This window comes from Schistocerca gregaria, chromosome 10 (genome assembly GCF_023897955.1).
Source record: "Schistocerca gregaria isolate iqSchGreg1 chromosome 10, iqSchGreg1.2, whole genome shotgun sequence".
Taxonomy (NCBI): Eukaryota; Metazoa; Arthropoda; class Insecta; order Orthoptera; family Acrididae; genus Schistocerca; species Schistocerca gregaria.
In genome coordinates this window covers 70,451,862-70,470,401 of record NC_064929.1, presented here as the reverse complement: position 1 = coordinate 70,470,401, position 18,540 = coordinate 70,451,862, and the positions used below count along the sequence as shown (strand labels likewise).

Sequence of the window (18,540 nt, the reverse complement as noted above, 5' to 3'; positions counted from 1 at the left end):
AAAAATATATGATTGTCGGAAGGACAGACTCAGCATACAGGAAAGTCAAAACAACCTTTGGTGACATTAAAAAAAAGCAACGGTGGTAACATTAAGAGTGCAACGGGAATTCCACTGTTCAATGCAGAGGAGAGAGCAGATAGGTGGAAAGAATACATTGAAAGCCTCTATGAGGGTGAAGATTTGTCTGATATGATAGAAGAAGAAACAGGAGTCGATTTAGAAGAGATAGGGGATCCAGTATTAGAATCGGAATTTAAAAGAGCTTTGGAGTACTTACGGTCAAATAAGGCAGAAGGGATAGATAACATTCCATCAGAATTTCTAGAATCATTAGGGGAAGTGGCAACAAAACGACTATTCACGTTGGTGTGTAGAATATATGAGTCTGGCGACATACCATCTGACTTTTGGAAAAGCATCATCCACACAATTCCGAAGACGGCAAGAGCTGACAAGTGCGAGAATTATCGCAGAATCAGCTTAACAGCTCATGCATCGAAGCTGCTTACAAGAATAATATACAGAAGAATGGAAAAGAAAATTGAGAATGCGCTAGGTGACGATCAGTTTGGCTTTAGGAAAAGTAAAGGCACGAGAGAGGCAATTCTGACGTTACGGCTAATAATGGAAGCAAGGCTAAAGAAAAATGAAGACACGTTCATAGGGTTTGTCGACCTAGAAAAAGCGTTCGACAATATAAAATGGAGCAAGCTGTTCGAGATTCTGAAAAAAGTAGGGGTATGCTATAGGGAGAGACGGGTCATATACAATACAAGCAAGAGGGAATAATAAGAGTGGACGATCAAGAACGAAGTGCTCGTATTAAGAAGGGAGTAAGACAAGGCTGTAGCCTTTCGCCCCTACTCTTCAATCTGTACATCGAGGAAGCAATGATGGAAATAAAAGAAAGGTTCAGGAGTGGAATTAAAATACAAGGTGAAAGAATATCAATGATACGATTCGCTGATGACATTGCTATCCTGAGTGAAAGTGAAGGAGAATTAAACGATCTGCTGAACGGAATGAACAGTCTAATAAGTACACAGTATGGTTGGAGAGTAAATCGGAAAAGGACGAAGGTAATGAGAAGTAGTAGAAATGAGAACAGCGAGAAACTTAACATCAGGATTGATGGTCACGAAGTCAATGAAGTTAGGAATTCTGCTACCTAGGCAGTAAAATAAACAATGACGGACGGAGCAAGGAGGACATCAAAAGCATACTCGGTATGGCAAAAAAGGCATTTCAGGCCAAGAGAAGTCTACTAATATCATATACCGGCCTTAATTTGAGGATGAAATTTCTGAGGATGTACGTCTGGAGTACAGCATTGGTATGGTAGTGAAGCATGGACTGTGGGAAAACCGGAACAGAAGAGAATCGAAGCATTTGAGATGTGGTGCTATAGACGAATGTTGAAAATTAGGTGGACTGATAAGGTAAGGAATGAGGCGATTCTACGCAGAATCGGAGAGGAAAGGAATATGTGGAAAACACTGATAAGGAGAAAGGTTGTAAGTGCTACTCTGAGATGAAGAGGTTGGCGGGCCGCATCAAACCAGTCAGTAGACTGACGAGAGAAAAAAATCACTGCTTTGTTCGGCACGCACTTTCCTCAACTAATTTTATGTTTAATCAAGAATATTTAGAACAGACTGACGGTGTCGCCATGGGTAGCCCCCTGTCTCTTTTGGGGCCAACCTTTTTATGGAGGATTTTGAAGAGAGAGCGCTTGAATCAGTTGCCCTGAAGCCAACAGTTTTTTGGCGGTATGTGGATGACACTTCCATAGTGTGGCCTCATAGGTAAGTTAAATTAATGGAGTTTCTACATCACCTCAACTCCATTCATAGCAACATCCTGTTTACCATGGAAATAGAGAAAGATGGTTGTTTGCCTTTCTTGGATGTCCTGGTTCGACCGTAGAATGATGGTTCTCTAGGGCATTCAGTTTACCGGAAACCCACTCATACTGATTTGTACCTGCAAGCATCGAGTTGCCATCACCCATCGCAAACCATGAGTTTGCTTAAAACACTTGTTCATAGAGCTCATACTGTCTCATACCTAGATAGCTTACCTCAAGAACTCTCCCATCTAAAGACAGAATTCAGCGCAAATGGGTATTCCATCCGGCAGATTAACCGGGCACTAACAGTTAAAATTAAGAAGCAGGAAGTGAATAAAGAGGAGAACATGCCGGAACAATCTTTAGCTTTTCTTCCTTTCGTTGCCAACACTTCGTTTAAAATAGCAAGAATCCTCCGAAAATTTCAGGTAAAAGTGGTTTTCCGCCCACCATCGAAGATTGCGAACCTTGTGGGATCAGTTAAGGACAATCAGCTATTACGAAAGGCCGGAATTTACAAGATACCGTGCCAATGTGGTATGGCTTACATAGGTCAAACCACACGCACCGTGAAAGAACGCAGCACTGAAAATCAACGTTACACCAGCCTTTTGCTGCCAAGCAAGTCCACTATTGCTGAACATTGTATTTCTACTGGACATTCAATGGAGTATGAGAAAATGATTTTGTCCACAGCAACGTCTTTCTGGGACCCCATTATTAAAGAATCCGTAGAAATACGACTGGCGGAAAATCTGTTAAACCGTGGCAGCGGCTACCAGCTGGACAGTGCACGGAATCCCATCCACGATTTGCTCAACTCGAAGACGACAGAGTGCGTCGACGGCCGTGGCAAACAGCAGCTCTCACTGAGTTCCGCTATTCCACCAGCGAGGGCGCTGCCGGCGGGCAGTGTGGCTCAACTATCAAGTTTTCGGCGCATGCGCAGAACACTTACAGCACGCTATATATTGCGGGACGGAGGACGTTTTCGCCAGTCTGCGACGGCTCAGCTGAAGATGGCTGGCAGGTGCCCAGTATTGGTGCCCCGTGCGAAGTATTGAACGACGACCGCTTACAAGCCCGAAATTTGCAGCAGCTTAATGCCCATGGGGAGGGGGGGATCACACAAGTTATTCTTCTAATGGTATGTACCCAAGCTTTATAGTGTTTTAGAGATTGCTCCTTCAAATTGATATAAGAATGTACTATTCTATTTTCTGAATGTAGTAAAATTTTGTTTCCTCACAGCAGTGTCTTTGCGTTGCGTGGCTGCAATTTTTTTTTTTTTTTTTTTTTTTTTTTGCCCATCGGATGTCCTTTTGGTGGAAATAACACCCACCAGCAGCTTGATAGCCTCGAGTGAGGGTGGGGCGGAAATCGCACAAATTATTCTTCTAATGGTATGTACACAAGCTTTGTAGTAACTTAAAGATTGTTCCTTCAAGTTCATATAAGAATTAACTGCTTTTTGTCCAAAATGTAGTAAATCTTTGATTCCTTATGGCAGGGTTTTCGCATTGCTTCGCTGCAATTTTTATTAGTCCATCAGCTGGGCTTTTTGTGGAAGTAACACACTACCAGCAGCTTGATGCCCATGATAGGGTTGGGGGGGGGGGGGGGGGGGGGGATCGCGTAAGTTATTCTTTTATTGGTATGTACTCAAGCTTTATAATGTTTTGAAGATTGTTCCTTCAAGTTCATACAAGAAAGTACTATTTTATTTCCAAAATGTTGTAAATCTTTGTTTGCTCACAGCATGGACTTCGCGTTGCATGGGTGCAATTTTTATTTGCCCATCAGGTGGGCTTTTGTTGGAAATGACACACTACCAGCAGCTTGATGAACTGGGGTGGGGTGGGGGGAATTGCACAAAATATTCTCCTATTTGTATGTACACAAGCTATATAGTGTTTTAAAGAATGCTCTTTCAAAGTCACATAAGAATGTTTCCCGGGTCCGCCCCCGGTAGCTCAGTGGTCAGCGCGACAGAATGTCAATTCTAAGGGCCCGGGTTCGATTCCCAGCTGGGTCGGAGATTTTCTCCATTCAGGGACTGGATGTTGTGTTGTCCTAATCACCGTCATTTCATGACCATCGACGTGCAAGTCGCCGAAGTGGAGTCAAATCAAAAGACTTGCACCTGGCGAACCATCTTCCCGACGGGAGGCGCTGGTCACACGACATTTCACTTTCATGTTTCTCGGATGAGGCGTCAGTTTATAGAGACCAAAACTGTATCCCGGAGACCAGAACAGGGCTACGTGTGACTTCCGAAAGAGTGGACCGTTGTTTAGCGGTAAGGGCACGACCTTACCGCCTCAGTACTGCACTGCAACTGGCATCTGACCTCGCAGCATCAACTCGAGTGTCGTATCGAACCAAACGGCTTCAGCCGAGTGGCCTTTATTGCTGTAGACCTGCTGCCTGTTTACCTGTGGCGCATCTTCACAGAATGCAATGTCTAGAATGGAGCAGTCAACATACTACCTGGACAGTCGAACGGTAGGCCAATGTTCTTTTCACAGGTGAGTCCCAATTTGGCCTGGAGAGTGATTCTCGACGGATTCGTATCTGGAGGGCACGGGGAACACGATTTCGAGACCCAAACTTCGTGGAAAGACACCAATATCGAGGAGGATCCCTAACGGTGTGGGCATGGATTATACTGACCACTCGAACATCTCTTTATGAAATTTTGCAGGTGAATCAGCAAGATTTAACTGCGTTCAGGTACCATGAGGAGAGCTTGGAATATCATGCGCTATTTTTGCGAGGTGCTACGGGTTCAGACTTCGTATTGATGGACGATAATGCTCGCCTTCAGAGAGTACTGGTCCTTGATGTTTTTTTTGGAAACGGAAGATACTGCACGCTCTCCTGATTTGAAACCCATAGAGCATGTCTGGGATCCACTAGGGAGACTGTTTGCACCATGTCTGCATCCACCAACGACTCTCCAAGACTTGTGAGCAGCTCTGCGTTATTGCCTCAACATGAGATTGAAGACATCATTCGCAGCATGTGCCGTCGTTGTCAGGCCTGTATTGGTGCCACAGGTGGTCACAACCCTTATAGAGTTAACCAGTTGTCAAGAGGTGTGTGCAAATCCGTTAAACTGAAAAAAACTAACAACATTTTTGTCTACCAAAAAATGGTTCAAATGGCTCTGAGCACTATGGGACGTAACTTCTGAGGTCATCAGTCCCTAGAACTTAGAACTACTTAAACCTAACTAACCTAAGGACATAACACACATCCATGCCGAGGCAGGATTTGAACCTGCGACCATAGCGGTCGCGTGGTTCCAGACCGTAGCGCCGAGAACCGCTCGGCCACTCCCGCCGGCTTTTGTCTTCCGTTATACATGATGCAGCTGATAATGGCCTGTATTCTCTACGTTGTTTCGACGTTACTATCACCTGTTTATAAAACTTTGTAACGAAATAAACACAACCTTGGAAAATTTCCGTTTGTTGTTTGAATTCTTGACACCAATGTATTAAGGAGAACTTGAAGAGAAGCACTGACTTTCAATAAATCAGTAGGATTTTAAACTAACGTTATATTAACATACTGCATAAATCAAAATGAATACAAGGAACTCCTCATTAAATAAAATGTTCATTCCTTTTCCCAACAAATAAATCTGAATTGGTAAAAACAATACATAGTTTTCAAAAATACTGAAGCACTAGACGATATATTTGTTACATTAGTTAAATTCTACCTGCAGAAGGTTGTAAAGCCTTTCTTGCGATGGAGGAAGGATTATTTCCAACATTTTTAAAAAAGCAGTGAAGTGATCCTTAAATAGAAATCCCACAGCAAGGAAGAACTAGTGTGGGGTGCACTCATCCTCTTGAAGCCAACTGAAGAGCTAATCGACTGATTGGTCAAGAAACCCGACAACGACCGTGAGAGAGGTGTGCTGACCACATGCTCCTCCATACCAAATCCAGTGCCGCTACTGGCAGAGGATGACATGACGGTCGGTCGGGGCCCATATGTCACATATAGGACCAGAACGTAGAATTATACCCTAAATTTTCTTATCGCAAAATGAGCTCAATTGAAAGAGGCGCTCGGGGATAGATACTGGTGTGCCACAGACTGACAAAGGGGAGGTCCTTTTGTACGTCATTTACGATATGATTGTTTTGTATTTGATTCGAAAGCTTGAATGTATTTAAATTCCAAGGTAAATAGTTGAACAATCTGAAGAAACGAAGTAAAATAACAATTAGAAAAAAAAAACTTGGAGGTACCTGGGAATCGACCGCAGGTCGCCTGTTTCGTAAGCAATACACTTGACCGTAACGCTACGCCGTTAGCGACGAGAATAGCGCTGAATGAGGTATATAGTGGTATCGGAAAATGTTTCGAGAGCATTTTCTCCTTTCCTAAGGCCCAGTCAGGTGAAAAATTAAAGCACTTAAAGTGGACACCCATCTCATTCTACACACGCAATTTGGGAGAAATCGGCGTGTCCTTAGGAAAGGAGAAAATGCTCTCGAAAGTTTTTCCGCTAGCAGTATACAGGGTGTTACAAAAACGTACGGCCATACTTTCAGGAAACATTCCTCACTTACAAAGAAAGAAAATGTTATGTGGACATGTGTCCGGAAACGCTTACGCTCCATGTTAGAGCTCATTTTATTACTTCTCTTCACATCACATTAATCATGGAATGGAAACACACAGCAACAGAAAGTACCAACGTGACTAAAAACATTTTGTTACAGGAAATGTTCAAAATGTCCTCCGTTAGCGAGGATGCATGCATCCACCCTCCGTAGCATGGAATCCCTGATGCGCTGATGCAGCCCTGGGGAATGGCGTATTGTATCACAGCCGTCCACAAAACGAGCAAGAAGGGTCTCTACATCGGGTACCGGAGTTGCGTAGACGAGAGATTTCAAATGCCCCCATAAATGAGAGCCAAGAGCGTTGAGGTCAGGAGAGCGTGGAGGCCACGGAATTGGTCCGCCTCTACCAATCCATCGGTCACCGAATCTGTTGTTGAGAAGCGTACGAACACTTCCACTGTAATGTGCAGGAGCGTCATCGTGCATGAACCACATGTGTCGTACTTGTAAAGGCGCATGTTCTAGCAGCACAGGTAGATTATCCCGTATGAAATCATGATAACGTGCTCCACTGAGCGTAGATGGAAGAACATGGGGCCCAATCAAGACATCACCAACAATGACTGCCCAAACGTTCACAAAAAATCTGTGTCGATGACTTGATTGCACAACTGCGTGCGGATTCTCGTCAGCCCACACATGCTGATGTGAAAAATTACAATTTGCTCACGTTGGAATGAAGCCTCATCAGTAATGAGAACATTTGCACTGAAATGAGGATTGACACATTGTTGCATGAACCATTCGCAGAAGTGTACCCGTGGAGGCCAAACAGCTGCTGATAGCGCCTGCACACGCTGTACGTGGTACGGAAACAACTGGTTCTTCCGTAGCACTCTCCATACGGTGACGTGGTCAACGTTACCTTGTACAGCAGCAACTTCTGTGACGCTGACATTAGGGTTATCGTCAAGTGCACGAAGAATTGCCTCGTCCATTGCAGGTGTCCTCGTCGTTCTAGGTCTTCCCCAGTCGCGAGTTGTAGGCTGGATTGTTCCGTGCTCCCTAAGACGCAGATCAATTGCTTCCAACATCTTCCTGTCGGGACACCTTCGTTCTGGAAATCTGTCTCGATATAAACGTACCGCGCCACGGCTATTGCCCCGTGCTAATCCGTACATCAAATGGGCATCTGCCAACTCCGCATTTATGAACATTGCACTGACTGCAAAACCACATTCGTGATGAACACTAACCTGTTGATGCTACGTATCGATGTGCTTGATGCTAGTACTGTAGAGCAATGAGTCGCATGTCAACACAAGCACCGGAGTCAACATTACCTTCCTTCAATTGGGCCAACTGGCGGTGAATCGAGGAAGTACAGTACATACTGACGAAACTAAAATGAGCTCTAACATGGAAATTAAGCGTTTCCGGACACATGTCCACATAGCATCTTTTCTTTGTGTGTGATGAATGTTTCCTGAAAGTTTGGCAATACCTTTTTGTAACACCCTGTATAACGCATTCAGCATCCACTTGGCCGTTAACGGCGTAGCGTAAGGGTCAAGTGCATTGCTTACCCATCAGACGACCTGCGATCGATTCCAAGATGCCTCCAAGTTTTTTCTGTTTTTTCTAATTGTTATTTCACTTGGTTTCTTCAGGTTATTCAACTATTTAAAGTAGAATTTAAATACATTCAAGCTTTCGAATCAAATATAAAACAATCATATCGTAAATGACGTACAAAAAGGTTAGAAAACAAAATATTATTCTTATTATGTATATGACGCTAACAAACATTACCCTAGCTGACCACTGCAATCGCAAGCGTCTCGTCAGCTATCAGACTGTACTAGATTTCTCACCGGTAGTGTCGCGACTGTATTAGACTGTCATTCTGTTGTCAGTTCGCAACGATTCGTGTAGCTGAGTATCGTCGCGCCAAAATAAAACATGGCGACCCAACAAAAAGTGACTGCTAACCTCGAAACGTTTGATGAAGATTTCAAAGCAAACTTCATCAGTGTTCTTTCCGACGCTTTTTCAATTTATAAAGAAAGAGTGATGATCACTGACAATCCTCCTTTGTCCTTCAGTCCTACAGTAATTCCACAGGTGAAGAAACTGCAAATGCAGTTATCAACGATATGAATACGCATTTCATAGAGCACGGCGAAGATCTGATACTATGCACAGAGCTTGATGAAGAAAATATTTATGAAGAGGTACGTGGAACATCTCTCTCTCTCTCTCTCTCTCTCTCTCTCTCTCTCTCTCTCTCTCTCTCTCTCTCTCTCCACACACACACACACACACACACACACACACACACACACACACACGTACGTACGTACGTACGTTTATCATATGCAACTGTCACAGGTGACTTCCGCAAGAACAGATGAGGATTATACTCCGAAAGCACGAGTTTCTCACGTACATCAGCAACATTGCCTGACAAAAATGAAATCGTCGTATGGCATTGTTGGCCGGGAAGCCCCATGCAGCGAAGTTCGGCCGCCGCATTGCAAGTCATTTTTAGTTGACGCCAGTCTTGGAATTTGCTAACGCTCATCCGAAATGGAAATTTGCAACACCGCAGTCTAGATTCCCAATCCTGAAGAAAATTGGAGCAGAGAAGTACACCGCCGGCCGCGGTGGTCTCGCGGTTCTAGGCGCGCAGTCCGGAACCGTGCGACTGCTACGGTTGCAGGTTCGAATCCTGCCTCGGGCATGGATGTGTGTGATGTCCTTAGGTTAGTTAGGTTTAAGTAGTTCTAAGTTCTAGGGGTCTGATGACCACAGCAGATGAGTCCCATAGTGCTCAGAGCCATTTTTAGAGAAGTACACCAAGGTGGCACCAGACTTGAAAAGTTGTCCTTAATTGACTCGTAAGTGTGGGAAAAATTTCAAGATGCACGACGCTTCTATGAACAAGTGACGACTAGAACCCTACAGCAATGGGCAATGACCGCTGTTTTCTCGCATTTGTCAGAGAGTTTTACCTTCGGTGCTTCTAACACTTGGGCAAAATCCTTCAAGATAAAATATTCGATAAAGCAAAAAAAAAAAAAAATCACGAAATTCGTCAGCAAATATGGTGTCGCAACTTTGGACAAAGCAGTGGCTGCAGCAGAAGAGAAGTTTCGTATGCAGATGAGACATTTAATGCCACATTTCAACATCGACTGAAGTATGAGTCAACGTACAACAGGTCTCTGGTGTCATAGGTGCAGAGACTGTTATGGTGAAGAAACTCAAATCTATCTAAGACCAACCACTCTTACACAGTACAGTACAGTTTAACCGCTTCAGGGAAACTTTTACCCCTTGTGTTTTTATGTTTGCAAGAGTCTGTGAATAAATTCGGTCCTCGGGTAACCGCCACTGTCAAAAAATTAGAAGACGAGGAGGAAAATGTTACTTGTTCAATGTCAGCGAAAGTAACAAAAGAGCTTTATGCAACATTCTTGGAAACAACATTGAAGCCATACGAAGCAGACAAATTTCTTCTGTTGGTGGATTCTTGGAGCGGCCAAACAGATTCAACATAGTATGATGAGACATTTAGGAATGAGCTATGCGAGGCAATGTGTACCATGAAGGTCATTCCACCAAGATGTACACCGTGTGATGTATATTTCTATCGCCAAGTCAAAATTGTAATTAAAAGACTACAAAGTGCCCTGAATTGCTCCGACAACAACGAGAAATATAATCAAGAGAATATGCAATTAAAGTACATTCGTCCGCCCCCCGGGTAGCTGAGTGGTCAGCGGGACAGGATGTCACTCCTGAGGGCCCGGGTTCGATTCCCGGCTGGGGCGCACACTTTCTCCGCTCAGGGACTGGGTGTTCTGTTGTCTTAATCATCGTCATTTCATCCCCATCGACACGCAAATCGCCGAAGTGGCGTCAAATCGAAAGACTTGCAACCGGCGAACGGCCTACCCGACGGTCCTAGTCACACGACATTTATTTATTATTTATTATTTAAAATACATTCGATCGTGCAGTATCAATTCAGTGCTCCCGTGTTCACCCCTATGATCCGGTACGCTTGATTTGTATTCAAACCGTCGTTTCCAAACACTAATTGTCCTTTCCAATGACGCATGTTTAGCAAAATGTAACTACTCAAACAATGCATTCATAAAATGTGCCTGGTGTGAAACATATGTTTCACATGTTTCTATGATCGATGTTACCATAAAAATTGCAAACCAACTGTGATAATGAATAAAAAGTGCACATAATCACAAGAATCTTTGGAAACTATTTTCATTAACACTTTCGCCTGATTATATAAATATACTGCTTCAATCTGTTTAATTTCTACGGTAAATAGTTGAACAATCGGAATAAACGAAGTAAAATAAATATGGGAAAAATCAGGAAGCACCTGAGATTGATACCTTTTTTTCTGTATATGGAAATCTCATTCCGTTCTTTGCATCTGTTCGGGGAGGACGTCGTAAGACATCCGTTTAAGTTCGTTGTTGATTAACTTTTTTTTCAATGCAGAGGGCAGCTATCTCTTTGACCGAACACGCTGAGCTACCGTGCCGGCAAAAAATTAGGAATCACCAAGGATTGATCTAAGGTCGCCTGTTTTGTAAGCATTGCGCTCAACCATTACGCTACGACTTTAACGAACAACAGTGCACTCAATACAGTATATACTGCCATCGGAAAAACGTTCGAGAGGATTTTCTCCTTTCCTAAGGCTCGCTCAACCGAAATCTTTAACGCACGTGATGTGGAAACGCACATCCTCCTACACAGGCAATTTGGGCGAAATCTGCGAGTCCCGATTGGCGACCTCCCCTTGTGAGCGAAATTGAGATTTTTACTTTCTAAGGTAATTATACGGCCGCAATTAACCATATACGATTGTTATACTAGCGTTGCGTATCACTTAATTCCCGCTATAGGGGTTATTGTGGCTTGTCATTATACAGCTGTTAAATTTCTGTATTGTTCTAGTCATAGCCACAAGGCTTGCCACAACGCAGCTTTTTTTATTGCAGTACTGCTCGGTGTAGATTTGTAGTTTATGTTGTTGGTAATTCTTGCATTCTTTTTGTCTTCCGTAAGGAGGCAGACTTCACACGTGTAGTAAGACAGGTCCCCATCTCCCCTGCTAAGGATGGAAGGCATCGACGGCGGCAGCGGGCACAAGAGTAAAAGCGCTAAACGTATACACCGGCATAATCTAGTGCAGGGGTCTCCAAACTTTTTAGTCCGTGGGCCAGATTGACTTCTCCATGAAGTCATGAGGGCTAAGATCTACCTAGTGGGATTAAAGCACCCTAGCACTCCACGATCGTCGTAATGTAAGGCTAAAAGTTACAGCTACATAAAAGTCACTAATTATCACTGAGATGTTAAATTTCTTTACGTGAATACTCTGACTTTTCAAGATATAAATTAATTACAGGTATTTTTATATTTCAGTTACAACTAAAATATCCAATATCATTATGTACACCAGATATTGTATTTTCTTTTCATTGCCTTTAAATAAAGATATTTTATACGAATTACTTGCTATGTGTACTTTACGACGTAATCAAAAGAAAGTGAAACCTCGCTTTAGAAGCATCTTCCATAATGATTGATTACTAGGCTAGTCGCCGAAGTGGCGTCCATTTGAAAGACTTAAGCCAGAGTCGTGAGTAGAATAACATGCAAAAAATTTTTTTCCTTATAATGTTTTCGCCAAAGTAGTCTGTTTAACCGTTCTTTTTTTTCTCGCTATCTCAAGGAGAATGGTCTGTCTGTCTATTGTGGATAGCCACAAGTTTAGCCATGATCTTCCGCTTTGTAAAGGTAGAGCTCCGACTATGTCGCGCTGTATTGGTCGCGATAGGCCTCGAAACTCAATTGTTGGCAGTATAGGCACCACCTCAAATATTTGGCGGGACGGAAACCGGGGATGTCCGGCCAGCTAACGCGGCCCGGTTTGCCGGCCCTCGCGGGCCGTAGTTTGGAGACCCCTGATCTAGTATACACTAAAATGAAGCTATTAAACAGACTCAAAGAATAACGATATAATTTTACTTAAATAATACCAATTATTAATATAGTTACTTCGGAGAGCCAGCAGACAACAATATTATTGTACGTAACGCGATTTTTTCATAAACAAGTTACAACATTGAAATCATTTTTATTTTTAAGAGTCAAACCAACTAGCCAGAGAAATGAAGCCTTCACGTCAGTGAGTCGGAAATGCACTGCGAAGATTGGAGAACCAGCTTCCAGAATATTCCATGACTTCTGGAACTTTGGACATTTTGATGCACAAAATAACTACATCTTTTCATGTATCTCAACGGCACCACCAAAACGCTCCCGCCCGAAAAAAGGATAAAGGCGCAGTCTTCTCGAATGATCGCTACAGTGTATTCTGTTAAGGGGAGGTTTACTATCCTTTGCTTCAAAAAAATCTATGTTGTTTTAAAATTGCATGTTTGGAGGCATAAAAGTGTTCAGAATCCACCCCTGAAACTGTTTTTCCGAATACGGAACGGAAATGTTTGTTACTCGCGGTTGAACAAAAAAATCGGCCTTTTTCATGCACCAGTTTTTTATTTTTTCGGAGGACGTGTTATTGTACCGTTGCTTGGGAGGAAACACACAAAATTCAAATTGAAGTTTGAACGCGTGTGTTTGGAAGTTGGCTCCCAAGCGTTTGCATTCTGGTGCAAAGACTGGAGATTGCGACTTTCCTGGCTGTGAGAAGGTTCAACACATAGGGAATTTAACAATTCTGGAGACCATGACAACGACGGACGTCACCCTGGGACTCTATTCGACGCAGTTCGCCAAGCATTCGGACGACTACCGGATTCAAGCGGCCGAAACGTCTAGTAAGGTCATCCGAAGACCAGTATCAGCTGCAAAGCGATTTAGAAAAGATTGCTGTATGGTGTGTCAGGTGGCAGTTGACGCTAAATAACGAAAAGTGTGAGATGATCCACATGAGTTCCAAAAGAAATCCGTTGGAATTCGATTACTCGATAAATAGTACAATTCTCAAGGCTGTCAATTCAACTAAGTACCTGGGTGTTAAAATTACAAACAACTTCAGTTGGAAGGACCACATAGATAATATTGTCGGGAAGGCGAGCCAAAGGTTGCGTTTCATTGGCAGGACACTTAGAAGATGCAACAAGTCCACTAAAGAGACAGCTTACACTACACTCGTTCGTCCTCTGTTAGAATATTGCTGCGCGGTGTGGGATCCTTACCAGGTGGGATTGACGGAGGACATCGAGAGGGTGCAAAGAAGGGCAGCTCGTTTTGTATTATCGCGTTATAGGGGAGAGAGTGTGGCAGATATGATACACGAGTTGGGATGGAAGTCATTACAGCATAGACGTTTTTCGTCGCGGCGAGACCTTTTTACGAAATTTCAGTCACCAACTTTCTCTTCCGAATGCGAAAATATTTTGTTGAGCCCAACCTACATAGGTAGGAATGATCATCAAAATAAAATAAGAGAAATCAGAGCTCGAACAGAAAGGTTTAGGTGTTCGTTTTTCCCGCTCGCTGTTCGGGAGTGGAATAGTAGAGAGATAGTATGATTGTGGTTCGATGAACCCTCTGCCAAGCACTTAAATGTGAATTGCAGAGTAGTCATGTAGATGTAGAAAACAGTTTGTCACCGACCGTACGCTCGGCTCTGGAGCAGCGCAGGATGGCCCAGATGGAGCAGAACGCCCTCTATGAGGAAGAGGAAAGACTAGTTTATGGACCCGGAATAGCAGATTGGACGTGCGTTGCATAATACTGCATTTATATGTAGTCAAAACTTCAGATGCGTTTTTCTCGTATGGACGTATCTTTTATCGCGCGATATGGGAACTTCAAATCTATTGAACCGATTGTCATGATTCTTTGTTTCTGACGAAGATAATTAAACTGTCTAGGAGTTGTACCACTTTTAATCCGATCCATCAACTATAAATATTTTTACTTGGCCGGCGAAGTCGAAAAATCGATGAAAAAACCCTATTTTGTTCAAATGGCCGCCATTTGTTTCCTATGGTCCAAATAATTTAAGCGGGGTACAACTCCTAAATAATCGTATATACTTCGCTAACGTAAACTCAATTTTGATTTCAGACGAGCCGGCTGACTTGTGACATACCGCCCGTGGAGGTCTACATCGAAATTTTGTTTCGTTCCGACGGCACTTGTTTGTAGAGGGAATATCAACAAACATTTTCATTTTCACAAAATTTGACATTGATGTCTATAACACACACCGAGAAAAAAATTCTCAAAAAACGTGTTTTTTCCGAGCAAAGGATAGTAAACCTCAGCTTAAGATGTAAGACAGTCATCAACGTCTGTAAGAAGGCCTTTCTCTCCGTTCATGGACTGCATAAAGCAAGACGATGAGTGTAAAACATCATAGAGCAAGTTGTTAGTGGCACACAGTTTGTAAAGAAAGATCAAAGGTGTATCCCACGTGAAGAGACAGAAGGTGTCCACGACCATATACGAAACATACAGTCATTACAGCAGGCACAAGAATCCCAGAAAGGTTTATTTTGACTGCGAGAAGACATCACTTCTCAAAATCGGTATCATTATCTACACTACTATGAGGAAAAGAAAATTTACATTCTTACAGAAAGAAAATACAGACGGATTTTCTGCACAGAATACATCATACGCCTCAAGATGCCACTTTCTGACAGTTGTAAAGTATGCTACGAGCTTGATACTGAGATTAAATCTTGCACCCTACCTAATGAGCAACAAAAAGTCTATGACCTGTGGAAGAAGAGAGATCTACATCACCGGAAAGCAGATAGCAATGCAGGCTACTATGACAGCAAATGTCGCCAGAGAAAAGACCGATTCCAGTATCATGGTCATCCCATCAGCCCTCCTGTTGCAAAACTTGCTGCTCGTCCAGCTTTTTAGAAGCAAAAACTATGGATGTACACTGTGGGTATACATGATAGCGGAACGGGCATCGGACACATGTACGTGTGGGCTGGGGATGTAAACCATGACAATGATATATAAATTTCTCCAGACAAACAGCAGTGTTTCCGGAGTAATACGTTATTTAGATGATTCTGCCAGACAAAATAACTGGACTGTTAAGTGCACATGGTTGTCACTAGCACGTAGTGACAAATTTAAAGGAACTGGACACAGATATTTGATACCTGGTCGCACACGGCTCCCATCAGATTTTACAGCCATTGAGAAATACCAAAAGCGCCATGCGAGCCATGTTTTCTCGCCCTTGCGTGCATTGATATTGTCGAGAAAAGCAGAGAAGAATAGAAATTTGCTGTGACAAGTTACGAAACAAGAAGATATCCTAGAGCTCAGTAACATGTCTTCTCAGCCCATCACAAAAAGAAATACAGCAACAGATGGGCATCCTATAAACTTTTCAGAAGCTACAGTGTTCAAATTTTTGGCCGCAAATCCTGATTCAGTTTTACTGAAGCACCCTGTTCATGGAGGCTTCAGTGAAGTTAATGTCCAGAAGCGTGGCCGTCCAATGCAGACATCTTGAATTAAGACCTTAACATCAAAATATCGTAGACCTACTCCTGCACAACATAAACTGTCTGACGTCATGACATTGACAGCCCAAAGATGAAATTTCATCTTTGGCACTGTCAATGTCATCATTTACTACTGTACTTTACAAGTATCTGGACGTAAGTTTAAGTACTATAGTACAGCCAGATTAATCTTTAAACCTGTCACCCAAGTTTAAAAGCAATCTTTAATGCTGTCAGTCAACTTTACACTATATGTTCTGATGACGCGCTTGTTCGTTTGAAAAGAGAAACCGGTAAATAAAAAATACGAAGTGCAACTTGTAGCTGTTGTCGAAAACTTAGTTTTAACCGTCGCTCCCCCTGCTGGCAATACCTGCTCTTCGTGAGCATGAATTCCAGTAATTCAGCCTAAAGTTGTCTAACTCCACGTAACACCCTAAAAATCCTTTGAATATGTGTGTTTATAAGTACTCATTAAAATAGTCATTCATTTTGTTGGCATATCCATGTAATGGCATAGATTTAAAAGTTATAATTGTGCAAAATTAAACTTCTAATTGTGTTTAACTGCATGTAAACGTAGCGTGCCCAACAGAATTCTACTAAATGGTCATGGACAAATTAAACTATTTTTATATTATTTTATTTTACCATCTTGCAGCCATTACCAATACGTTACTGGTCAAAGACAACTACCAGTACTGCAAATTTCACTTTACTCAAATATTTGGTTTGTTTTATTCATTTACGATTACACAGTTTGTAACAGTAGCCTATCTGGAAGTAGTCGAAAATCACACACCCTGAGTGAGTGACAGTATATTACGTACATGTATTAGTACGGACTAAAGGAACAGACATCCACACACGTAGACACGGTATCACTAAGGACCACGAATAACGGCTGCAGTTATTTTGGAGGGCATATTTGGTAAGAAGAAGACAACGTAGCTTCAATCAGTACAGATGATGCTTACTCCTATTGAACGATTTAAAAACAGACTGAATTTTATCGAGGAGACACACGCTGACGGTATTTTATCGGCACCTAATACGTTTCATTTACGAAAAAAATTGGTAACCGAATTCAAAAGAAACGGCTTGTCTTTTCTCGCAATGTGAATGGTCGAATTAATACGACTGTGGTGTACAGACGAAACAATTTGGGCACTGGACGGAATAACACCCCAAAAGGGTATTATGCATGAAATTTACAAATTTCTTACCTTTCAAATACGCAAGGGACGTAGAGAATCAGTCTTCTTTGTTGACAGAGAACAGTTCCATTCTTGTTCGCGAGTCTTGCATGTAAGAGCTTTCGAATCTCTTTCCGTTAAACTGCCAGTATGGTGCTATTGATATTCGCTGTATTTCGCACTCTTCATAACAAATACGGCACATCACGCATGGTGCAGTTTCCAAGGTGAAATTTACTGCAAAGATAATGAGGGGACGAAGATATGGTTGTGCAAACAAATGACTCTTGCTGCAGCATTGAATGTTCGTTTGAATTTCGTATTGTATCACGCTCGTAAGCTGTTGTTTAAATGTCCTCCTTCTGTGGAGTGTCTTACTACATATGCTACTAAACTGTATAATATTTTCAGAAAATTTAAAGATCCAGTTCACAAGAGCCCTCTACAATTTACGGTAATTTTGTGTGGTGTTGGCTGGCCTATGTTTCGTACGGCTTAACTTCAGTATTAGTAGGAACGGAACGAAAGTTGGCAATGACAAACGAGAGCTGTTATAGGAAGTAATTTAATACTCTCATTTTCAGATGTCTTAGAGTTGTGTGGTTGCATGTTAAATAGGAGACAATTTCATTATGCTCTGCAGAATATTATTTATTTGACCAAGATACCGCGACAACTGAACGTTGCAAACACAGATAAAATAACGTGACACTTGCAAAGACAGTAGTCATACAGTTACTGATACGGAAGTACGTAATATCCAAGATTGCCTATCGAAGTCGCGGGGTCCAAACGATACATATCGAACGTACGATCATAAATCGATCATGCGACTCTGGTGGCGGGCGTTATGAGTATGTTTACGTTGGTCACTACAGCGACGACAAAACAAGAGTGTTACAAAAATACTTGTAATTGGAAGGGAGACGACTTACCTTACTCGTTGTCGGGGCTGTCGTCATGTAAAAGTCCATTCGGTGGTGTGGATGTATAATTTGAAAGTGTCGAACCATGTATTCTTCCTGATACTCGATCGTTTTCCGCGCTGTCCATAATGAAATTGTAACGGTATTTCAGCATCGAAACTGTTCTTACGGAGTTTTACACGCTTCGCACCGCCACAGTCCGTTCTTTCCTCGTCCGGTAGTACTCCATATTTACGCAAAAGTTCGAACAATTTTCTACGCTGGATAAACATGTAATTAGATTCTTCCATGTGAGAGAATCCGCCGAAGAACACCAGAAATCCCACTGACTAACGACAGAATTCGTCTGGATTTCCCTAGCAACTCACAAATAATTCGCGGAGGTATGTAATTTAGAACAAGTAAGGGAACGGCGGAAAACAG

The 18,540-nt window shown here is 42.4% G+C and overlaps 1 protein-coding gene across 2 annotated transcripts in view; it reads right to left on the bottom strand.

The window, feature by feature from the left end:
- Positions 1-17,733, bottom strand: part of LOC126293461 (protein phosphatase inhibitor 2-like) — a 72,879-nt gene extending 55,146 nt beyond the window's left edge. Inside the window, exon 1 of one of the 2 annotated variants that reach the window (XM_049986704.1) lies at positions 17,222-17,733. The gene's annotated coding sequence lies outside the window, so the exon portion shown is untranslated. The remainder of the gene's footprint in view (positions 1-17,221) is intronic. The other variant, XM_049986705.1, reaches the window with a different exon arrangement.
- Between the last annotated feature and the right edge of the window lie 807 nt (positions 17,734-18,540).